Consider the following 25,305-nt stretch of genomic DNA (forward strand, 5'->3'; position numbering starts at 1 on the left):
GGGTGGTCCAGTGACAAACAGGAAGACACCGAGCTGTCGGGGCTCACGCACAGCTTAGGGAAGAAAACCCGAGAAAGGAGGAGACCGGCTCAGCCCAGTCACGCCCGGGGCTCTCCGGCGGAGCCACAGGTAGGACCTCTCACCACTGAGCCCAAACGGCATTTCTTACGCCACTCGGCTGTGCGGAAAACAGTTCCACAGGAAAATAATTTTTCAATTTTTTTCAAAACAGCCCCACACTCAGCAAACTTCGTGTGTGAAATGTGACCACGCAGGACAAGTGGGCAGAGAGGACGCCCCCTAGAGTTCTCCCAAATCGTGACTCCCATCTCCATTTCCCCAGCCCTCCCTATGCCATCACTTCCAAAACAGTCACTTTTCAGGGTGGACTCCGCTGGGAGGTAGGGGGTCAGTATCTACCTGCCTCGCCTCACTCACCTGTGCCTTAATGTCCTCTTCCAGAGAAAGGGGGTGACACCCGACTATTCCTCCAGGGTGAGGGCGAGAGATGGGTGTGGGCACAGAAGCTCTTGAAAAACTCCAGTGCAAATACTCGGGACCTACAGAACACGCTAGAACACCAAACCCTTTCGTTTAGGAAGTGTGGATGCAGCGGCTTGGGACCTGGGTTCCCCCACGTACCCTCGGCTGCTCCCGATGTCCCCGGGCACTCAGCCCTGAGTGAAGATTCCTCTTTGAGATAAAAGGAGATGCCACAGGCTCCTGGAATGTGCCCCCCTAAAAACCTAACCGTCCTGGTTGATCTGCCTTTAAAATCAGTCAGGGGCCACTGCACACCTGCGGGGACGGCTATTATCAATAAAATAAAAAAGCGTCGGCGGGGACGCGGAGAAGCTGGAACCCTTGTGCGCTGCCGGCGGGGACGCAGGACGGTGCAGCCACCGTGGGAAACAGTGCGGCCGCGCCTCAAAAAGTTACACGCAGATGACCACGGGGCCCAGCAATCGCACGTCTGGGTGTGCACACAGGAGGAGCAAAAGCAGGGGCTCGGGCAGGTACCCACAAAGCCACGTCCAAGCAGCGTTCGTCACAACAGGCAGAAGTGTCCCTCCGTGGAAAACAGATAAACAGAACGTGTTCCGTCCGCACAATGGAATATTACTCAGCCTTAAACGGGGGCAAATTCCGCCACGCCCTGCAACGCGGGCAACCCTTGGGGACATTACACTCGAAAATGTAAGTCAGATACAAAGAAGAAATACCGTACATTCCACTTCGGTGAACTACCTGCAGTAGACAAAGTCACAGACAAAGGGAACGCGACGGAGGCGGCCAGGGGCCGGGGGAGGAGAGCAGGGGACAGGGTTCCCTGTGGGATGGTGAAAGGTTTCTGCCGGGAGAGGGTGGTGACTGACGGTCACACGACCCTGTGAGGGGACATCCTGCCACTGGCTGCACATTTAACAACGGTTAAGATGGTAAACTTCGTGTTATGTACGCTTTACCACAATAAAAAAAATTTAAAAAAAACAAAAACGGTTACAATTTAAAAAATAAAAATTAAGGGAAGGAAGCCCAAATGCAGAAATGATCACTGTCGCTCAGAGCTCCTGAGGGCTGCACTCACAGACTGAGGAAAGTGTCCCCAAAGGCCGGCATCTCGGACACCTTCCCTTCCTGCCCGAAGCCCCGCGGAGCCCGCCCCGCAAAGCTGCTACGTCGAGCCGGCGTCCCACTGGCCCAGAGCCCACGAGAGCCCACGTGCCGAAGAACTGAAGCGGTGTCACCGCCGTCTGAAGGAGCGTCCAGCAGGCGCTCGATATTTGCAGAATCAGCGAGAGAGGGAGCCTAAGGCAAATGATCGGAAAGGTGTCTATAATGAGAGAGAGGGATATGCCATCGATGGCCCAAAAGCATGGCTGAGACCTGAGGGGTCACCTGATGCGGCTGCTGGGCAGGCAGGGATGCCCTTTGCAGTCCTGCCCCACGCGGGCTTCTCAGTCCAAGGAAAAGAGAGGGAAGGGAAGGGAATCGCGACAGAAAACTGAGGTGGAGGGCCCACGTGTCAGGCAAAGGAAGTGGGTCTGAAAACCATTAAAATCAGACCCTATAAGGGGCCTTTCCAAACCACCGGGAGCCTCCCAGACCCCAGGGGAGAGACTGAAGGTCTGATCTCTTTCTGGTGACCTGCTGTCCCTTTATCGTTAGCCCAGAGGTAGCGTCCGTCTTAACCAACGACAAAGGCCCCTGTTTCAAGACGTCTGTGTGAAAACCTGCAGCGACAGACCACATTCGGGAGGAGGTGATGATTCACAGCAGGGAAGGGATCCTTTGCCAGAAACTGGCCGCGTCAGCATTCCTCTGGGCTGCACGCTTCCTCGGGCCTTTCGCGGGTCCTGTGATCAACCGGCATTGGTTTGGTGCCGACATTTTCCTGAGCACAAACCTAGTCTGCAGCGCAAGGGAACCCGAGCGATGTTGGACAGAGCGTCTTTGGCCAACGGCACAGTTCAGAGGGAGGGGATGCACCCAGGACCCGTCACACCCTCGTGTACAGCGAGCTGGGTGCATCGGGCATGTGCAGGAGAGGGAGCTAACTGGTGGGGAGGACCCGCGCCAGCCCCGTGGTGACAGTGGACATCGCCTAGGACGACGTAGGCCAGAAGTAGCGACGGCCTCCATGGGCACAGGGACACATGTATCAGGAAGCTATCTATGAGAGGGCATTTTCCAAGCTCCCGGGGAACTCACAACCCCCGCCCCACCTCCAAGGGGAGAGATTGCAGATATCATTTATTCCTCAGGTATTTTATCTTTTGCCCCAATGCAGCCATTCCTGTCTTAACCGAGTACAAAGGGCACCTGATTTCAAGGCTTCTACGTCAAAACCTTTACCAATACACCAAATACGTGCGTGTGGGGACCCAGGCCAGGTGGAGGTAAGATGGGAAGGCTTCCTGCAGGAGGAGAAAAGAGAAGCTTTGTGGCTGGGCAAGCTTCAGCAGGAAAAGGTTCGATGTGGGCTTTAGGTGGCCCAGAAGCCGGTTAATTCCCCGTGTCTTAAAGTGTCCACCTGTATTGGAGTGGCCTGGGCATCTTGTTTAAAATGCAGATCTCTGAGCGCTCCCTGCACAGTCTGAACTGGGCCCCCGTGGATCTGGGGAGAGCGGCAACTCCTGAGAGGCAGGGCCCCAGAGGGACAAGGCAGGTGCAGACGGAAGGCTGCTCCAGCACCTCTCAGTCACAACATCCCCAGCCCCTCTCCCCCCGAGACTTCCTGTTATGATCCTCACTGGAGCGGGCTGGGTACAGAAACCGCCTGCGCCAGGCGGGAGCGGGAGGGGAGAGGGGGCAGAGGGAGCGGGGGCCACCTTTCAGTTTACGAGCCATGATCGGAAGACTGGAGCGTTTCAAAGAGGAAAGGAAAAGTCAAGCCTAGGCCAGCAGACCCTCACGGTGACCGAGAAACTCCATCTGGACAACAGAAGTCTGTTCTGCTGAGATCCGAGTAACCTCAAGGCCTCCCCATGCCCGACAAACATCGCGACCACTCCAAGCTGGCGCGGACCGGGATGCTGGAGCTCACAGGTGTATGTGGAGGAAGGCGGGGACTGATGTTGTCTCTGGTGCGGGGGGGACAGGACAAGAGCCTCTTTCCTGGGTCCCCCCGATTTCTCACAAGCCTCTCCTGCAAAGACACTGGGCCAGGCCAGACGCCACCCCCATCAGCTGCTTCCCAAACCCCTCAGGCTGGCTCTCCTCACCCCACTCTGGTGAGATGAGTCCCTCAAAAAGAATGGGGACCCCTTCCTGGCTCGAGATCGCTTGACAGTACCCTAAATCCATTCCAAGGTGAGAGCAGAAACCCGTGTTCCTTTAAACCGGCCCGAGTCACCAGGAAATGCTCTTGGCTGGGTTTGCACACTGAGCCCGAGACACACCTGCTGCTCAGCGTGAGTCACCCGCACAGGCACAGCACGCAGGGCCCGTCCGCGGCGGGCTCGGGGCTCGGCGCCTCGCTGCTCTCACGCACACCAGATGTCACCCATCCACCTACCCCTCGGAGGCATGTCGGGACAGGGCAGGTTATAACCCGATTTTTACTAAACGACTCATTCCCAGTGGACGTGTGGGGAGAAGGGAGGGGGTACACACGGAGACGCTTCCCCCACTCATGGTCAGGGCTCCACTCCTCTCCCCTCGGGGCCCTGGGGGGTCTCCTCCGCCCTGCTGGCCACACCTAGGGAAGAGGGCCGAGCTTACCTGGGGAGGAACATGAGCAGACTTTCAATTGTAAACCTCCAGAATAAATCCCAGACTCTCCTGCACAGCTCAGCGCCTGGAGTTAACAATACTGTATTGTGCACTTAAACATTTGCTAAGAGGGTAGATCTCTTATTAAGTGTTCTTATCACACACATGAAAATAATAATAAAGTGGGCGGGAGGAACTTTTGGAGGCGATGGATATGTTGATGACATAGAGGGCAGGGTTTCCCGGTGTGTGCTTACCACCAAACTCATCAAGTTGTAGACCTTAAACATGGCCAGCTTTTGGTGTCAGTCAGGCTTTATTCAATAAAGAGGTTTTTTTTAAAAAGGTGTGGTCTGCTGAGCCCCTCTCAACTCCCTCCCTTTTTCACAAGACAGCTTTTTCTGCAATTCAGGATCCTGAATCACAAGCAAACGTCAGTGGGACAAGCGGAGAAAACTGAGCAAGGCCTGGAGATTGGTTAGCAATCAGCGTTAATCCCCTGGGTTTGGGCAGCAGGCTGTGAATAGGTAAAATGTTAGCATTTCAGGCAGCTGGGTGAAGGGTGTAGGGGAGATCCATGCCCTGCTAGTGCAACTTCCCTGTAAGTCTAGATTTATATCAAAATCAAAGTTAATTTTTTAAAAAAGTGATAGCATTTTTAATCCAGCTGCCTAGAAAATTTTAACCTATCATATTGCTAACAAAATTGGCAAATTTTACCAATCTCATACCAACACTGACCAACTCTTTGTTGCAGGAAACACAAAACCAAAAAGCCCCAGTACTCTCATTCCCAGACGAGGCTTATCTGATGGACAAGTGGTCCCGGGTCCAGAAAGGCCACCTCAGAACTGTCCACCTAGAGTGGCCTTCCTCGGACTTTAGACATGACTCCAACTTAGAGCAAAGACAGTGATTTCTAGGAATTTTCCAAAGGAAATGATCCCAATGGTGGACAAATCCTTATGTACAAAAGATGCTCACCAATGCATTATTTCTAAGGGTAAAAACTTGTAAACACCTAAGTGTCCAACAATGGGGAATTGTCAAGCAAATTATGAATACTTGGGGAGGACTGCAGTCATGACATGGGGAACCGTCCAAACAAAATCGAGGGGGGCAGGGGGAAGCAGGAGGCAGCATTTTATAGATTGCAGGGTTTCAGCAGGGAGGAAATATGTCCAATTGCCAGCATTACTGTGGGAATTGGGTGGTTTTTTTCCCTGCTTTTGGCACTTCTTCCTAGTTTTCTATAAAAGAGATTAAAATCAGACAGGGTGCACAGGTGGAGCAGCCGGTCATCAGAGGGTCAGTTTCTATGGTTCACTCCCAGGGTCTGGCCGGGAAGAGGCTGGGGACGACCACAAGGAAGGCTGCTGCCCCAACTGGGCAGTTCCTGGGACCTGGTGTGGCCAGAGGCACGGCTCCTGAGGGGGGCAGTACCGGCACCCAGCACCCTTCTCCTCTTCCTGGGGCGCCCGGCCCTCCCTTCTCCCCCACGCAGGTGCTCACTGGAGGCCACAGCACCCTGGGCACCTAGGAGGAGACCAATGAGAGCTGCCGGATGTTTTCTGTGCAGGAGAAACTTTTGGGCGGGAAATGGATCATCACAGATAGGCTGCCAGTAGGGGTGGGAGAAGGGGAGGGAACCCCACATGTGGGAAAGTGTCTCCAGGAAAACCATCCATCTTCAGCAGCTGAGGACAAGTGCCAAAGAGGGAGCTGGCAAAGCAGGACCCAGTTTATCTGCCCAGGGTGGGGCAGCGGGGGGGGGGCTCAGCCATTCATTCCAGGAACACCTATTCCCAGCCGACCCAATGACAGCCACGGCGCTGCCCAAACAGCGCTGACACAAAAGGAGGCGGACAGCAGGGACCACGGACACAGGGGCGGTTTGCTTTCAGTTCAGGATCAAGACTAAGCCCCCTCCCCACGCTGGCCAGGCAACCTCTCCCAAGAACAAGTTGGGCGGGGGACCGGGGACGGGCGGGGGACGCGGTGGACCGAATTCCTGCCACCTTCCAGCCATCCAGAGACCTGCCCACATCACAGCGGCTTCTGCCTGACGGGCCACCCGCTCCCTGCAGGAAAGCCGACCAGCGACCCCACGAAACGCACCCGCCTTCCCTGCCCATGGGCGAGAGGGGCTCAGCCCCGCGGCCTCCCCCGGGCGCTGCGCCCCAGCCGCACCCCGAGTCGCCGGTGGCCAGGCGCCAGGAGCTCGCCGAGGCGCTCGGCTCCCCAAACTAACGGGGCGGGAAGGGCAGCGCCAGGGCCGCGCGGTGCGCCCAGGACGCGGAGCCTGTGCCCGGGCTGCGCTCGGTCCCGCGGGGCAGCCAGCGGCTGGGCGGCGCTGGATGCTGCGGGGCGATGACCGAGAACACCGGGGTGGCGCTGACCACCGCGACCCGGGCCATCGGCTCTGTCTGCAGACAGAGGGGCGGCTAAAATGTCCTCCGAAACGTCAATGACAAGAAGAAAAAAATTTCAACCCAGAACCTCGAGACCTTCAAATCTCTTCCCCGAATCGCAGGAAAACTTACCTCCAGGCAAGCGACCCGACTGCTGGGTGGGATGAATCAATCCACGGATGGAGACCAGGTCAAGAGTCTTAAGCCCGGCTGATGCGCACCAAGTAATCCACGGTAGGGGTCCGGGGCACCCCAGCCCATTAGCCACTTTCCATCCAAGGTCAAAGAGCTGGTAGCCGGCCTCTGCGCCCGGGACCCGTGGAGGTCGCGGGGGGCTCACTGCTTAGGGTTCCCCAGGCCCGCGTTCCCCAGCCCGGGGGCGGGCGCACGGCTCGCGTAGGTGGCGGGCGCCCCGCGGACCCCGGCGAGGGTATCCCGCCCGCTCCGCCGGGGGGAGCCCCCAGCGCCGACGCGGCTCCTCGCCTTCCCCGGCTGCGCATCGCCGGCGCCAGCCGAGATTCCCGCCGGAACCCCTGTGCCAAGCCCAGGAAAGAACCGAAGGCAAATGCGCTCTCCGCCTCGGGTTGGCAGGTCCGCGGGGCCCAGGGAGCGCAGGACGGGCGCCCGCGGGCCAGTGGAGGACCCCGGGCGGGGGTGGAGGAGCGCGGAGCCGCGTCCGGCCGGCTCCACGGGCTCGCCGCGCGCCGCGCCGCCTCCGCGCCGGGTGCCGGGCCTGGCCATTCGGCTCCTATATAGCGGCGCGGGCGGGGGGCGGGGCGCGGCGGCCGGGGCGCGGGGCGGGGCGGGGCGGGGCGCGGCGCGAGGGCCGAACTGCTTCCTGGGAGACGTAGTTCTGTTCCCCGGGCGCAAGAAATGCGGAGCAGCCGCGGGGATGGTCAGGCTGCGCGCTCCAGCTGCCCTCCCTCGCGGGCGCCCTTCGCAGAGAAGGCTGGGGCTCCAGCCTCGTTTGGCAATTCCGTTAGGGCTGCGTAAGGCGGGTGGCGCCAAGCCCCTAAATGCCTCCCAGGATGACAAACCTGGTCCGGGCGTCAGGGGAGCACAGCGAGGCTGCAGCCCCCGCCGGCCACTAGCTGGCCACGGAGCCGCGTGGAGGCCTCGGGTCCCTCCTCCGACGCGGACAGAGCACAGGAGTGTCCGCTCCCGTCGCGTGTTAGAGGGACACAGGCATTGCTGGCCCGCGCGGGGTGGCGCGATAGCCCCATCTCTAATGGGAACGACGGCGGTTTCCTTACACTCAACTTGGCTTCAAGGCGCCACAAACCAATCGCCACCCGAGGCCCTCCTGGGTTGAAATTCCGGAGCGGCCACCGCCCCGGTGCAGGCCTGCGTTTCTGCAGCCGCCTCACTCATTCAACCCCTGCGCACCTGGGCACACGGGGCAGGAGGCAGAAGTCCTCCCTCCAGGCGCTCACAGCCCAGGGGCAGGAGGGAGGGGCAAGCCCCCACTGCAGTGGATGGAGACTGTAGGGACCCGGGCACCTAACCCGCCTGGGGCCAGCAGCCAAGGCAGGCGTCCTGAGGCCGGTGTCTGAGCTGAGTCTGGAGTGGGTATGGAAACAGCCAAACTAAAAGACACACAACCCAAACCACCACCACCACCACCACCAAAGGAAGGCAGAGAGCTGTGGAGGAAACTGTGAGGGCAGAAGAGAGGGAAGGGGGACTTGCTGAAGAGGGTTCCCTAAAGCGCAATCAGTGTAATATAGGGAATTGTTACTATAATTATTACCATTGTTGTCGTCGCTGTTCCCACAGCAGGCAAATCCCAAAGAAGATACACAGATAAACAAGACACGGTCCCCGCCCTCGAAAGTTGACTCTTGAGAATTGCACTGTCCATAGCCAGGAGTCCACATGCGGCTCTTTAAATTTAATGAAAAGTAAATAAACTTTAAAATTCAATCCTTCAGCTGCACTGGCAACATTTTCAGTGCTCAGTAGAGACAGGGGTCTAGTGGCTGATGTTCGGACCGTGCCGGCGTGGGACATCCGGTCACTGCAGAAAGAGCCACTGGAGAGCTGCAGCCTGGGCACCACAGGGGGCTCGTGTCAAAATGCGGAATCTCAGGCTGCACCCGAGCATCAGAGTCTGCATCTCCTGATGCACTTTTTTTTAATTAATTTTGCAAGTGAGCATATGTATAACCAGTCATAATCCTACTTTTTAAAAAATCCTACTTTTAAAATCATCAAATCAACACCTCTTGGGCAGAATGTTTGCATTAAACAAATGTCTCATCCTGCAACATCATTTTTCCTATTCGCAACATGCTTTGGAGAATTTTCACAGATCTAGAAGTTGCAGGGAAATATAGTAGTCGCCCCTTATCCCTGGGAATACATCCAAGACCCCCCAGTGGATGCCTGAAACCGCGGATAGTACAGAACCCTATATACACCGGGTTTTTTCCTACACATACGTACCTATGATAAAATTTAATTTATAAATTAGGCACCGTAAGAGATTAACAGCAACAGCTAATAATAAAATAGAACAATTACAACAACACACTGGAATAAAAGTTATGTGAGTGGCATTGGGCCGTTATTAGGTGAAACAAGGGTGACTTGAGCACAAGCACTGTGAGACCGCGACAGTCGATCTGCGCACCCGGATGGCTACTAAGTGACTAACAGGCAGGGAGCACCTACAGCTTGGAGACGCCGGACCAAAGAGATGATTGACATCGCAGGAGGGATGTCGTGGAATGGAGCGAGGTTTATCACACCACTTAGAACGGCCAGCAACTGAAAACGGATGAGTTCTTTCTGGAATTTTCCACTTAGTATTTTCAGACCGCAGTTGACCGCAGTAGCTGAAGCCAGGGAAAGGGAGCGTGGGAGCAAGAGAGGCTCCAGGACGGCCTGCAGAAATCCTCTGACCCGGAGGCAAAGCAGCCAAGCCCAAGCCTGACCGGAAGCCGCACGTGGAGCGAATCTCCCAGATCGCAGGACATGCGTGACCATCTGCTGGTGGAAACACGCAGATGAGCTTGGTGCTGATGTCTAGAAATATCAGAGAGTGGTCTACGCAGGGAAGGCATGTTCCAGAAGTGAGAAGGGATGTCTACGGGCTCTCATGATAAAACCCAGGTTGCTGGGTTTCCTATGCTTGGTGCGGAGACGAAAATAGCTAAGAGGTGAACCCAGACAGATTTCAGTCAAAAAAATAAATAAATGAAATGCTATCATGTAATGGACGTGAGCGCTCCAGGGCCACCGGGAGGGGTCAGGGAGGGTCAGCCAGGCCGTTAGATTCCCGGCTCGTTCCCAATGTGCCTGGTCACAGGTGAGCACCCAGCAGAGCCCAGGTCTCTCTCTTCATATCACAAGCTTATAGTCTTCCTTGCCCAACATGCTCAGGCTCAATTATAAATGAGAACAAGGTTTCACTGAGCACTTGCTAATTGTTGGGCTCTGTGCCAAGCACTCAAGCGGTGAATGCTCACAGTGACCCTGAAAGCTGGGGGGTAAGATCCCTGCTGTCTCGCCAGCCAGGTAACTGAGAGCAAGGAGTCCGTGGCCACAGAGCCCTGCCGCTTTCTTCCTGCTTCCAACTCCTCCTCCGGGCTTTACCGAGCCCCCTCGGCCTCCTGGGCCTCTGGAGGGCTCCCTTATCTCACCTCTCCACAGCTCCTTTTTCTTGTGCAGCTGGGCCCCTGCCCTGCTGACCGATGGGGCCCCCATCCCTGCCCCCCAGACGTGGGACACACCCCAGGCTCCTCTGACTCTGAGCTGTCCCCTCGCCTCCCTCCTGTGACCCCTGTCCGCTTGCACACCCAACCCCACGCGCTGCTGGATGTTTGCACCTCGCCTCAACCCCGAGCCGTCTAAAACGCATCTTCACCTGCACGCAGTCGATGCCCCGCCCCGTGTTCCCTGGCCTCCGAGTTCCCCCGCAGCCCATGGACCATTCTAGAAAGTGCCTCTTTCTCCCTCAGCCAGCTCTGGCTCCTTTTTGTTCCCTCTTTTGTACCCGGGGCTTGTTCAGCTCCTCACGGGAGCACCTCAGTAGTGCCAAGGGCTTAGTCCCCCAAGGACAGCCCTCAGGCAATGAAGGAAGGGAGTCGTCCAATAAACACCCCATCTTTTCCTTCCTTCTTCTGGTGTGTATGGCGGGGGACCTGAGCTTGGCATTTGCGCAGGGCTCCTCGGGGAGTTAACAGGAAGCCCTCCCAGGTTTTGCAAGAAGCTTCAGAATGCAAATATTCTTAAAAACCTAGGTGCAGCCCTCCCTTCTCTCCTGAGTCATTTCTTTCATTCCAGGGAGCAGGTCAGCCGGGTGGGAGATGGGATTGACCCGGGCTGGGAAAACGCCTGGGCCCCACCCCAGCCCTCCTCCCTCCGCCCCCAGCAAGGAGGTGGCTCCCCTTGAACACTGAGGCTTTGTTTGCGGGACATTGGGACCGTCTGAAACCAGCCTCCGCACTTACCTCACCCCACACTGAGAGTGCCGTCTCCTCTCCTTCACTGAAGGGTTGCGAGGGCAGGAGGGGGGTCGGGGGAGAGGGGCAGAAAGGAGGCTCAGCCAGGCCCATGTGCATCCAAGCCTGTCCCCCGGCCCCGTGAGGTGGAGCCCACTGTCACCCTACCTCCCTTTCAGGTGAGAAAACTGGCTTAGAGGGGCTGAAGGACTTGACCGAGGTCATGTGGCAGGTAAATCCTGAACTTCGTCCAGTTAATCTGACTGTACAACCTGTGGGTTTTCCCTCGACATCCCCTGCGTCCCGGCAGGCCGGCCTCAGACCAGCTGAAGGGATGGGCTCCACTAGAGAAATCCCACATGCAAGGAAGGAGCGGGCCCAGGCGGGCAGGGAGGGGTCGCATTCCATGGCTTTACCGCTCGAAACGACACTGGAAGTTCAACACTGTCACTGCAGTCATTTGGACTGGACAGAACAGCTCTTCATTTTATTTGACAAACTGACCCATTTCCAAACATTATCTGAGATGTGCAATATCTAATTAGACTTAAAAAGAGGAGAGAGATTGAATTAGTAATAAAAAAATAATAAAAGCCGCACACAAAGAAAACCACGGGGCCAGATAGCTTTGGGGATGAACGCTACCAGACATTTGAAGAATTAACCCTAATTTTTCACAAACTCTTCCAAAAACTAGAAGAGGAGGGGTCACTTCCCAACTCATTCTGTGAGGCCAGTATGACCCTGACACCCAGTAATACCCAGGATCCCCCTGTTACCAAAACAAGACAACAGAGGAAAATTACAGACCAATATCCCTTATGAATACAGATGCCAAAATCCTCAACGAAATGCTAACGACACAGATCCAGCAACAAAGAGAAAGACCACGCACCGTGACCGAGTGGGATTTATCCCAGGAACGCAAAGAGGATTTCGCACAGGAAAATCAGCCAATGTAATATACCAAGTTAATTGACGAAGGGACACAATATTATCCAGCAATGAAAAGGAATGAAGCGCTGATCCATGCGACAGCAGGCAGGAACCTCGAAGACACTGTGCCCTGTAAAGCCAGCCCCAAAGGGCCACTTACTGTCGGATTCATTTATATGGAATGGCAAGAACAGGCCAATTCACAGACAGAAAGTAGGCTGGCGATTGCCAGAGAGCTAAGGGGAGGCAGAGAGCTGCAGGGAGAAGGGACAAGCGAGGCAGCCCTGCGTGATGTGGACACTCTCGCCGCCAGGGCCGCGTCGCCTCCTCGCACTCCAGCTAACCCTGAGGACAAAGGCGCAATTGGAAATCACTGTAAGTTCAATGTTCCCTATAGTGGCAGTGAAATAAAACCAGTGTCGCTGAAGACATTTCAGACAGTTGGAATATACTATTTAATGGCAAATGGTGAGATGTAAAAATTTCTTTTATTTTTTTAAACAACACCCGAGGATATTTTTTCCATTGCTTTTCAGAGAGAGTGGAAGGGAGAGAGAAAGAGAGAGAAACATCCATGTGAGGGAGACACATCGAGGGGTTGCCTCCTGCATGCACCCCGACCAGGGCTGGAGCCTGCCCCCGAGGTACGTGCCCTTGGCCGGAATTGAACCCGGGGCCCTTCAGTCTGTAGGCCGACGCTCTAACCACTGAGCAAGACCGGCCAGGGCTAGACATTTCTAACACAAGCCAGGAACCAAAAGTCACAACCCGCCCTCCATTCTGGGCCACCTGAGTCCCTCTGTTGAGCTGCACTTCTCCACGAGCCCTGGGTTCCATGTTAATAACTCACTGCATCTCGCCTCAGTGTGCGGCTCTTGGCCGGGCATCTGAAACTCACCTGTCAAATGCACGGCCGGCGACCCTCTTCCCTCTTCTGAAGTCTGGGAGGCCCTGGTCCAACGTGGGCCTCAGGGCCTCTGAAGCACGCCAGGCGCTTGACGGGTTCCTATTTCTTTTAATGGCCCCAAATTGGAAATCAGAAATAATGGGTCACACTGTCATTAAATAATACTATTTTACACCTAAATGCTCATTTAACAGGGTGCTGAACTAGGCCCAGTAGGAATATGTAAAAAAACGCAACAGAGATGCAAATACCATCCCCTTCAATCTTCACTCAAATGCTGCCCCCCTTTTCTTTTTAAATAGATCTTTATTGATTCAGAGAGAGGAAGGGAGAGGGGGAGAGAGAGAGAGAAACATCAATGATGAGTCATTGATCGGCTGCCTCCTGCCCACCCCCCTACCCCCCGGGGATGGAGCCCAAAACCTGGGCATGTGTCCTGACCGGGAATCGAACTGCGATCTCCTGGATCCTAGGTCGATGCTCAACCGCTGAGCCACACCAGCTGGGCCAAACGCCCCCTTTTGAAAGAGCTCTGAGCCCGTTTAAAATGTCAAACATGCTTGGATGACAGGTTTTTCTCTTTTTTCCTCTGGAAACAAGAAAGTGTGCTGACTCAACTGCCATGCAACCCAGCCAGTGATTAGTCTCAGAATGAAGGCAACGTGGGGGCTGAGAGGGCTTAAATAAAAGAACCTGGGTCCCGGATGATGTCATTGGCCCATTGAACCAACTAATCCTGGAGCCCATCCTATGTCTAGTGCAGATCCTCGGTCTGAACTCAGGGGTTAGGTCAGAGTTTGTGTCATGTGCACAGAAGCCCCCCTTAACGAATACCCAGCCATGTTGACTGTGCCAGGCTAAAGTCTGAATGCCTGGCCCACTGCCTGTCCTGGGTGATCTTGGAGAAGTCACTGAACCTTTCTGAACCTATTCCCTCCATCTCAGACGTGCGGAGAATTTTTCCAAGCCTTCCTTATTTTGCAAGGTGACTTTGAAAACCAAGGAGATGCAAAGGGCCTGTGTCCGCATCTAGGCATCACAGCTTCTTCCCCCTTGGATCTTAAACTCTAAGGGGCTTTGCGACATCATTTTACAAACAAGATATCGTTCCAGCTTCAAGTCAAGGCCGCGAGGTGACAAGTACTGATGTTCCCGTTTTCATAGATAAGGAGACAAGGTCACGGGTTTGATTCCTGGTCAGGACACATACCCAGGTTGCTTGGAGGAGGGGCCGCCCTTCACTTTTACTCCCTGGAACCCCACCCCCCTTCAGGCTCCCCAAAGAGTTTGATCTTCCCCTGCTCCCAGCTCTCCCTACATATTTTGCTGGTACCCCTCTATGGCAGGGACCCCCTTGGACCATATACAACCATAATCCAGGCACACGGGTCCTTCCCAGCTTTCCTCCCCATGTTGTAAACTTAAATCCTGCCTGTTTATTTCGGTGGTTGCCCCTAGTGCCTGGCCGAGCAGCTGGCTTGTTGTAGGTGTTTGGAACCTGTTCACCGAGTACATGGATTCGACGGCCGCTTGTGAGGTTTTCCAAAGGCCAAATGTGTGCTATATTTCTCCATCCATCTTTCTTGTGTGCGTAATGACGTAACTCAAGCATGGCCCTCCCGAGCCCCACGTGGACTGTGGGCCATACCACGGATCCCATCATTTACTTGAACTGCTCTCTGAAAGCCCTTTCCAACAGCTTTACTGCACCCCCAGGCACTCGGGGTCGGGAAGAGAGATCTGGAGATTTATTGGATCATTAAATGAACTAGGGGACAAGCAGCATTGTGTTAATCCACACAGGGAGAGGGATCCAGGGCCCCTAAACCATCCGCATGTGACATGTCAGCCCTCTGGCTCCATGTCATCTACAACTCGCCGAAAAAGTGCCCCACGAGGGTCGGATGAGCCCATCCCCAGGTCCATGGAGTCGGTGGGAAGACTCTGAAAGCCTTAAGTCCGTGATAATGGGGGGGGGGGGTAGGGACTGTCAGAAGTTCAGTGATTGAGTGTCCCTTTCTTCCTCTCTCCCTCCCCCTCCCGCTCCCTCCCGCCCATCACCCTGCCTCCTGCACAAGGAACTATTGAGAAGGGACAGAACAAACGCTCCCTTATGCGGCTCCCCAGAGCCTGCGCCCAGCTGCCTGCAGCACGCTATGGTTACTCATTACCCGCCTCCCGGCAGGAAGCGCCGCAAACCTAACAGACCCCGGCTAACCCCGCGCGGCAAATAAATAAATAAGTCAGGTGTGCGGGGCAGGGCCTGGGGGAGGGGAGGTGGGGCAAGTGGACGGATGGGGGAGCCTCCAGGGTTTCTATAAGGGGGGGCGGAGGAAGGAAAACTCCCTCCGGAGAAAGGACAGAGGGGCGCTTGTGCGGCTTGCTTGTCCCTTTGCCCACAGAGTGGACTCCGGTCTCCGCGGGCCACTCGCAGGCCTCTCGGGGAGGAGGGCTTGGAGGGAAGGCGAGTCTCCCGCTCCGGGCCGCCCTCTGCAGCAGGGCTGGCTTCCTGAAATGACCGGCACACCGCGTCTGGTAGTGGCGGGGCCACTGTGACACAGGACACGAGCGTTGCCCCCCTGACTTCCAGAGCAAATGCTTTGGTCCGGAGTCTCCACGGCTCCCACGGAGCAGATGGGAAGGGCGGGGCTGGATGGAGCGGGCCAAGGGACTAAGAGGCCAGGCGACTGTGGGCATGAAGACAGTCATATCCCCAGATTTAAAACTATCTACGCCAGCGGTTCTCAACCAGGGTGACCTCTCCCCCGCCCCCAGGGAACAACGGGCAATACCTGGAGGTGTTTTTGGTTGTCACAGCTGGAGGTGGGGGCGGTGCTGACATTTAGTGGGTAGAAGCCAGGATTCTGCTAAACACGCTAGAGTGTACAGGGCACAGAGTGATCCAGCCCCAAATGTCACCACGATGAGGTTGAGATACCCTCCTCAGGACCCAGGCCACCTCTCATTCTGCAGATGGCCCCAGTCCACGACAGTTCCATAAATCCCCCCATTCTTGCAGGGTAAATGAGGGAGGAAAATCCTAGAACCACACAGGCAATAATGCATCCATCTCCCTTTGACTAACTCTGGGGACAAGAGGACAGCCACCAAGGAGAAGAGGCGGTAGGTAGTCAAGCCCGGGCTCCTCAGCCACGACCTGATCCTTCAGCACGCTGACCGAGTAACTTCAGTACCGAGGGGTGCGGGCACCCTATCCTTTTGTCTTAGACTCTCTGACGCCCCTGGCATGTTGGAGACTCCAGAGGTTGCATTTGGGGTTTTGTTTTCTCCCTACTGACTGTTGTTCACCAGCCAGATGACTACACAAGGTTCTCAGCCTCACGAGGCCTCAATTTAATAAAGTCAAAATGGGCAGCGATGGTCCCCAGTCACCATCTTGAGACCATGGCAAAGTTTAATGAGCTCTTTCAGGCGTTTAAAGTGCTCCCAGGAGGACCTCCTGCAAAGACGGAGCACGACCCAGTTACTGCGGCCAAGTGTGCAGTGAGTGTGCACGACTCCAAGGCCAGAGCGAGGCCTGTTTCCCAGCGTGGCCGTGGCGGCCGAGGCTGGTGGGTCTGCACAGCCCCAGGTCGATTCCAGGAAGACCACTGGCTGCCCGGGGAGAGCCTGCCACCGGGTCATGATTCCGTTGCAGTCATGCCAGAGCCTCAAAGGTATGTGTTGAGGTGGGAGAAGGTGATATGTGTGTGCAGGTATATAGCATGTGCATGATGTGTGCACGCAGCATGTGTTGGTAGGTGTAACATATAAGTACATGAGTGACACCTGTGTGCATGTATAGGCATGCATCTGTGTGCACACATGCATGTGTTGTATGTGCGTGCATGTGTCCTGTGTGCGTATGGTATGTGCATCATGTGTATGATACATGGAAGATGTGCCGTGTGGTATGTGTGTTCATGTGTGTGCATGCATGTACGCCGTGTGTGTGCATGTGGTGTGTACATGTGTGTGATGTGTGTGTGGCCACACTGCTGATTAATGCCAGAACAAGAGGACCAAGGAAGATTTCAGAGCTAAGGCTGTGCTAAAACACCTCTGACTGATGGGCACTTTGGGGAGACAGGGTACCTGGGGCCGAGACGCTCCGAGAAGAGGCCGAGTTCCATTCCCGTCTCTCTACTGTGGAGCTACGTGACCTCGGGCACAGTGTTTAGCTTCTGTGGGACCCAGTGTCATCTCTACTAAGGGACAATATGAGCACCCACCTGTGGCCACAGGAGTCAGTGACTTCCTGGGACGCGCCTGCTGCAGGCGTGTAATGAGCACTCAGCAGAGGCCCGCTGTCCCGCCCACCGCTGCCTCAGGAGGAAGTGCTTCCTGGAGTCTAACCTGGTGCCGCCTGCTCCCACCCCTTCTCCCGAGGGGGCCATTCCCTCTGGGCTGACCACTGCGTCTGCTAAGAGTCCTCAGGTGCCTCTCCGAGGAGGTGTCAGACCTCAACACTACAGCTGTTCCCCATCCATCTGGCCCAGACAGGAAGGAACTGGGTGAGCTAATCGCCAGCCGGCCACCTCAAGGACACAGGCCTTCCCTGGAGGCCCAGCAGACTGTGAAGGAAACCTGGCTGGGGCTTCCCCACTCTGCCAGCAGCTGACGCCAGTCTCCCTAGGTCCCCCAGATGTCTGATGACAACATTATTGCCACAATAAAGCCCTGATGGCCACTATCAACGCTCTATCGGCCTCGCCTGCCCTTCACCACCGGTCTGTCAAAGCCGCCCCTCCCTTCCCCATTGTTAGCACTCCGCCAGCTTATCTGCTGCTGGAGACAGAAGTCTCTGGTTTAATTGTGGCAAATTAATTATTGAACTCCACGGCCGGCTCCTCCCAACTACAATCACTCCCATTCAAGGCCGAGGCAGAATCCACGATCATCACTGCAGACCAGCCGGGGTACCACACTCAGTCCCGCACCCGGAGAGGGGCTCGGGGCCGCTGGGTGAAATTCCTCCTCCATGAGGCCTCCGTGATACCTCGGTGAACACGTGACTCTATAACAACACTGGCTGCATTAAACCACCTTCCTTGTAAATCAATAAATGGCGTCAGGCCACATAACTCACCGGCTTATTTCTGCTGAGCCGCATTAGCCCGGTGCCCGGTTCAGGGCAGGTGCCTAACCAGTTGAATCGTTGCATGAGCACAACTCCGCATCCCTCCAGCTCGGTCTAGCTGACTGTGTGATAGCGGGTGGATACAGAGTAACACATGCAACTCATTCATTCCCTTAACTATCACTAGTTGCAGTAGGTGGCGGGCAGTTTTAAGCGCCTCCTCCTGGAGGTTGCCGTCCATCTCTATTTTATAGACCAGGAAGGAAACGAAGGCACAGAGTTTAAGGCCTAAATGAGTGGCAGGCCAAGATTCAGACCCAGGCGGAGCCCACACGCCTGTGAGCGACATCATGCTGCTTCCTGAGCGGATGTCACCTGCATGTGAACAGCAACAGGGCTACCTGGGATCGGCCACCCACTGGAGATCTAGAGCCTGACCAACACCGCTGGCGTTCTCTGCGCTAGGGCTCAGCCTCCCGGTTTACGCATTATTCCTGACCTCCCAGAAATCACTGGGAGGTGCCGTTACAGGTTACTGGGCACTTCCCGCGGATTCTGGAGTCAAATTAAACAGGAATGTGACCGAGCTCAGTCGGCTCTGAGATGCGCACACACGGGAGAGGGCCAGGGGGTGGGGGGGCCTCTGCTGGTGCATCAGTGAAGCGGTGAGTGAACCGACTGGGGCCGAACGGACGATGATGTTGGGGAAGAGATACTACAAAGCACCCCCGATTTCCCCCACTTCCCTCAGAGAGTCCCAACCCCGAGGGCTGGGATTGCCACTCCCGAATCCCTGTTCTGGATTCTTTCCTCTTCCGAGGGCATCGAGAGGACAAACACCTTCTCTGATCGGAATGTTTTTCCAAATACTCAACATCTGGAGGGACCTGTTACAAAGGCCCCCTTTGTGTAGCCGGGAAATGGGCTGGCAATAAAACAGCTCCAGACCCTGCAGAGCTGGGAATGGCAGGGGCGGGAGGAAGACGGTGAGTGAGGGAGGTGGGCAGACCGGGTGGGGGCACTGCCAGGAGGACCAGTGTGAGAGCGAGGTCAGCAGGAGGTGTGCCCGGCGGCATCAACACAACGGCCAGCACTTACCTAGGGCTTCCTATGCCCTGGGTGCTGTTCTAAGGGCTTTATCTTTAGAGCCTTATTTACATAAAAGAAAATTTAAGAGATGGTCAGAGAGAGGGAGACCGAGGTAGCTGAGGGGATGTGTGATGTGATACGCAGAGAGAGTGAGTGAAACAGAAGGGCAGGTGTGGAGATGGGGGAATTCATAAAATAACGAGGGAACATTTTCCACAACTAGACAGGGCGAGGCAGAGAAAGAATCACTGTTGGAATGTGGAGGGGTGACAGCGTCCCAACTCTGTTTCTAACCAGCTTCATTCCCCAGGACCTTGGAACCGTGTGCTCGGAAGGCAGGTACAGAGGCCCCTGCAGATGCCTCCCATCCCTTCGTTCCGGCAGGTGGCTGTGCGTGTGTGTGTGCCCACAGGGGTTACAGGAATCTGTAATAACAGACCACGGGATGCCTTCCATGGTCCTTCCCACCCATGCTGCAGTAAACGAGCAACACTCTGCCTCCCGCCCCAAGGCAGCCCGAAAACACTACAGGAAACACTCCCGTCTTTGTGGAAAAGTTCCTCAGAGACTAACGACCTGTGATGCTGAATTCCCGATCAAAAATCTAGGAATAGAGACCTGTATCCCGATTCTTTCAAAAAGTATCTGGAAATCAACTTGGGCAGCTCTTGCAGGATTTCAGAATCTTGGGACTAGAATCTGGGGTCAGGAATTTGGTCACAACTGTGAAGTGGATGGACCACCTTGGTGGAGCTTATTAAAATGCAGAGTCCCAGGCCCTACACCAGACCCAGTCGATGAGCAGGGTGGGACTCTGCATTTGGTAAGCTCTATGATAATTTTTTTTTTTAATGTTTCTATTGATTTCAGAGAGAGGAAGGGAGAAGGAGCGAGAGAAACATCAGTGATGAGAGACTCATTGATTGGCTGCCTCCTGCACGCCCCCTGCTGGGAATTGAGCCTGCAACCCGGGCGTGTGCCCTGACCAGGAATCGAACCATGACCTCCGGGATCATAGGTTGATGTTTAACCACTGAGCTGGGCTATGGTGATTTTTTTTTAATGCACTTCAAGTGTGAGAAGCATTGGTCCAAATCATGATCCGGGACAGCAACACTTACTAATCAGAGTTACATGGCTGTTTATTAAATTCTTAAATGTATCTAAGGCTGCATATTTCTCATAATACTCAGGATTCAGTCAGTCTTTTCCAACTTTCATTTTTTTAATATCCAATTTTACCTTTCCAAGCCTTCTTGTTATATACTTTTATTGAGCACAAACTATGTGCTGGGTGAGTTCATTGCATATTTTCTTATTCAACATTCATGACACTCCTTTGAGCTACGTACGTATAGGATGGGGGCAGTTAGAGAATCAGAGAGAACAGGGAGAAAGGAGGTCACAGGAAAGTGGACAGATGCAAGAAAAGACATTTCCTTGTCTCCTGGCTTTGGGGAAGGAACAAGCTGACTTCTTGGAGTGTCCTGGTCATTTTTACAACAAGGGCATGAAGAGTGTCATCAAAGCTCAGAACTGTCACATTTGGCAAAGCCAAATTCTACTCTAGTTTTTCCAGACTCCCTTGCAGCTAGGATTGGCCATATACATATTCCTAACCAATGAGATATTACAGGAAGTTGGCTGAGGTGCTTCTAGGAAATCTTTCGCTTCCCAGATAAAAGGGAGGGATGCAACTGACCCCCTCACCTTCCAGCCTTGACTAGTATATTTGTTTCCAAGGGCTGCCACAACAAATGACCACAAACGTGGTGGCTTAAAACAACAGAAACTAATTATTTCATAGTCTGGAGGCCAGAAGTCTAAAATCAAGGTCTCAGGAGGGACACATTTCTTCCCAAGGCTCTAGGGAAGAATCCTTCCTTGCCTCTTCCAGCTTCTGGTGTCTCCTGGCATTCCTTGCCTTGTGGTAGCATCACCCCAATCTCAGCCTCCGTCTTCATGTGGCTTCTGTCTCTGTGTGCCCCTTTCTGTCTCTTATATGGACATGCTCATTGGATTACTGCCCACGCTCATCCAGTATGATCTCATCTCAATCCTTACCTTAGTGACATCTGCAAAGGCCCTATAAGGTCACATTCTAAGGTTCTGGGTGGACCTAAATTTGGGGGGAACACTATTCAACCCACTCCAGATAGGAACGATTCATGGAGCTGCAAAGGATCCATAATGGAGGAACAGGGGGGCAGAGTACATGGAATTTCATTAAAACTGTTATCATGCTGTTCAACTTATGAAGCTTTATTTATCTGGTACTTAATAAGAATAAAGTTTTAATTTTAAAAAATGACAAAAAATGGTTTGGAGCACTTAGGGCAACAACCCAGAAGGTACAAGGAAAATGCCCCCTGCTGGGGTGGGTCAGGCTGGGAGACGTGAAATGGTCCCTCCAGGGGCCGACATGGAGCACAGCCAGGAGGTGCTCTCTCAGCCTTGGCTCGACAATGTCCAAATCTGCCTTCCCTGGTGAGGATGCCCAGTGCCCCCTGCTCCCCAAGCTGAAAAGGGCAAGCAGTCAGGACGGGATCCAGTTTCCCATCTCTAACAGGACGCTGCTTTCAGGAGCAGAGGGCAGAAGAGCCGGCGAAGAGGAGAAGAGTTGGGCGCAGGCTCCGGGGAAAGGAGAGCGACCACGGCCGCTCCTCTGCGCATCTGCTCCCCAGAGCCTGGCCCTGGGGAACGCGGCCAAGATCTGAATCACCCGGCAGCGCTCCGGCACGCCGAGCGTGTGATACACCTGTCTCCACCACCAGGCAAATGAGCGGGTTCGCAGGCAGAGGCCTGCCCCGCCAAACAATGCTCCCCTTTGTCGCCGCCCAGAGCTCGGGATCAGCAAGGAAGCCAAATCCATCAGCGCTTGTCAGGCCCTCGGTACACACAATGCAAGTTATGATCCACATCCTCCAGCAGAGCCCCGGGCGTGGGGCAGGCAGCTCTCGCTGACACGCAAAGTGTCAGTCAACCTCCTGAGAGCCAGGGTGGGGACCCGGGCAAGGGGGACGCTGAGCCAGGGAAGGTGCCCCTGAAACTCTGACACATGCTTTCTCAAAACCAGCCCCGAGAGAGCTGCTTAAAATAAAATAAAATAAAAAATCATTTCCCATGTTGGCAGAGGGCTCTTCCGGCTACGTGGGCACACACGAGCGCACGTGTGCCGTGCACGCCCCCGGCTCACGCGGCCGGCAGGTTAAAGGCCTGAACCCCGCCTGGGAAGAGGGAGGGTGGAAGTAGAAACTCCCAGATGAGATTTGCTGCAACGGCAACACCAACCCGAAAGGCCTGGCACCGTCCTTTGCAGCAGCGAGGTGGCAGGCTCAGAGGGGGTCTGGGGATCGCGTCCTGGGAGAACCCAGACTTGGTCTCTGTGGATGCTGACTGTGCTGTTATGTGACATTCTTGACAAGCCCTCCAAACTATCCCTGGCTGTGCTGTTCTGTCCTGTCATCTCCCTCTTTTCCCCCACTCCCCATCCAGCGACAGGACCACCGGTCACCCAGGCAGGAATATATGAGTGTTTTCCTCCAACAACGGACACCTAGATGGGCCCCAGCATTCGGCACGGAAGGAGGGGACAGGAGAGACGGGAGGGCTCAGGTCTGCTGTCCCTCTGGGGTGGGAGAGCTGGCACCCTCTGGGGTACAGGCGCATTCAGAGCTGATTCCTGCTGCTCCGGTCATGCTCCTTGGATCTCCCTCCCTGCGCCCACCCCACAGGCTTCTTTATAGGAATAAAATGAGCTAATGAATGAGTTTTGAGAACAGCACAAACGCCCTTAGACATACAGGATGTTTGAGCTGAATAATATCAGGTAAGATTTTTATCGTTTCTGGCCAAAGGCCACGGCTCAGTTTAAAGGCAAAGAATAACTTGTATGCAATATTTAAAGTGAATTACATAATGCCACTTTTTTCTTCTTGGTGTAAAAAAAAATCTTTTCTTTTTTTGAGATATATACAAACCTGTTTATGAATAAAATGATGTGATTTCCCCCCAAAAAAATAGCGAGGAAGAGGGAGGTGAAGGGCCAGGTTGGCAGGGGCTGCGGGCTGTCGGGACTGGGTGATGGGTCCATGGAGGATCGTACCACCATTCTGTTTACTTGAGCATAGGTCTGAAATTCTCCTTAATAAAAAGTGGAGCAAAAATAAATTCCAAGATCAAAACAGAACTTATGTCTACCTTGTAATGCTGGTGACCAGATCTGGCCTTGCTTTTACACTGTGGCGGCTAACGTGGGTTCGGTCTTGCTTTTTGTAACTGGACAGTGGAAAGGTGAGAAAAGGCCTGTCAGAGTCAGACAGCAAACCGCTCACCATTTCAGGTAGGACTCCAGGGCAGCTTTAGGGACAATTACTCCCCATATATTTGTGCTGTGGGAGCAGGTTTCTCACGATAGAGACTGGGGGGACCGAAGCCAGTTCCTACACTCGGGACACACTGTGGTTGAGGCTGTAGGGATGGTTCAGAAGATGACAAGCACAGAAGCCCCTTGAGCAGAAGGAAAGGCAGACTGTCTGGAAAAATCGCTTTCAGTCACCTCCAGGTCAAGCACTCCCAGCGAGGCCATTGCCATTCTTTTCTGAGGATGCCTGAGAGGGCAGTGCTCCCACTGTTAACTCGTTCGCTGCTCGAGCTGATGTTATCCACGGAGTCCTTCCCTCTTGCTGCTTTTGCTCTTAGAGATTAGGGAGGTGATATCAAAAATAACCAGTTCAACCCCAGAATCTAACAGCCACCCCCTCTCTCCTTCTGATCCGCAAGGTCTGATCTTCTCGACTCATGTGAGTACCTACGGCCCTGGGCTGGCGCGATTCCCCTTGGTACCTGCCCACAGGCTCTAAGAGAAGATCCGTGCTGACCAATCCGTGGGACGTGGGCCGCCCAGGAAGTCAATGACCCAGCGAAAAGCACCGGGTGCTATGGGTGTTATCTCCAGGTGGGACCAGCCTCCCTGACCAGGAAAAGGTTCAGGCGAAGCTGGAAGCTGAGCCCAGGGCGGCGGCAGCCCTGGGCAGGGAAGGGCGTGTTTCCCGGGGAGCCTTGTGCCCTACTTGTCTGCTGCAGTTTACCAAACCACAAAGCCCTGCTTGGCACTCCCCTGCCAAGGCTGATCACAATCGGCCACGCTATCAGCATTGTCATCTCTCACCGAGACACAGTCAGTGCTGTGAATCTAAGGGACCTGATCCAATCCTGCCTTTTCCCAAAGCCATGTTGTCTGGCCATCCGGGAGCTCACCTCCACTGGTGCCAACAGTGCCACCTGTGTCCCGGTTCACTTCCCTCTCCTCCTCTCCCTTAGCTGCCCCCTTACCCCAGTCCTACCCCAACCCCAACCTTCCGTGGACTTTCGCCCTTCTCTTCCCTCTGGGAGATAAATATTTAGGATGACGGAGCCCACAGAGGGAAGGATCTAAGCATGACCTTCCCTTTAACCTTGATGGCCAGACGGCCACTGTGTCCGGGGCCTGGACCCACCGGGGGCTAAGAGAGGTGGCTGCCAGACGGAGCTGGGAGGACAACGATGGGAAACTGGCATCCGTTTTTCTGGTTTGGAAAAAGAGGATTTTACTTTTCAGCACCTGCCAACCTGATAGGTTTGCCAAGAATTTTGCCTTAAACAAACACACACCCCTGCATCACCCCTCCTCCCAACCAGACATAACTTATTGGGTAAGGAAGCAGCTCTTAGGAAGGAGAACCACGTGGCTCGTGAACCTTTCCAGTTTCCAGAGCCTTCCCTGCTCTAATCTCCGCACGACCAGAAACATCCCCCTAACATTAAAGTTTGGGTCTCAAAGCAAGAGAGTTAAGGCTTGACTTTGAAATACGAGATTTGTGTTGTTGCTTTCATTACACAAGTTGATTATACAACTTTTGAATATATAGGTACATTAAAAAAAAAAATTCCTTGGGAGACTCCTAGGTCTGTACACTTACAGACCTGGGAGTGGGCTCTGATTCTGGGTTCCTGCTGTCCCTCTGTCTCCTTTCCTTTCACCTGCGAAGTTACAGCCAATGGAAGCGGAATTGTGCAGACACACAGAGCAGCCCCTTCTCACAGCCGCGGGGCTGGGGTGCTAGGAAGGTGACTGAGAAGTGAATTCACTGCAGAGGCCTCGCGAAGCTGTGGAGGAGCCTCGGACCCCCGAGCACTGCAGGCCTCCTGCCCTGCGCTGCGCAGAGTCCTCTGGAAGCCGCG

General features: G+C 54.6%; 1 long non-coding RNA gene across 1 annotated transcript in view; it reads right to left on the bottom strand.

The window, feature by feature from the left end:
• The window catches only part of LOC107528393 (uncharacterized), a 103,667-nt gene extending 96,632 nt beyond the window's left edge, over window positions 1–7,035 (bottom strand). The window contains exon 1 of the long non-coding RNA XR_015715834.1: window positions 6,759–7,035. This is a non-coding gene — a long non-coding RNA (uncharacterized LOC107528393). The remainder of the gene's footprint in view (window positions 1–6,758) is intronic.
• Between the last annotated feature and the right edge of the window lie 18,270 nt (window positions 7,036–25,305).

This window comes from Miniopterus natalensis, chromosome 17, assembly GCF_054644295.1.
Source record: "Miniopterus natalensis isolate mMinNat1 chromosome 17, mMinNat1.hap1, whole genome shotgun sequence".
NCBI classification, from domain to species: domain Eukaryota; kingdom Metazoa; phylum Chordata; class Mammalia; order Chiroptera; family Miniopteridae; genus Miniopterus; species Miniopterus natalensis.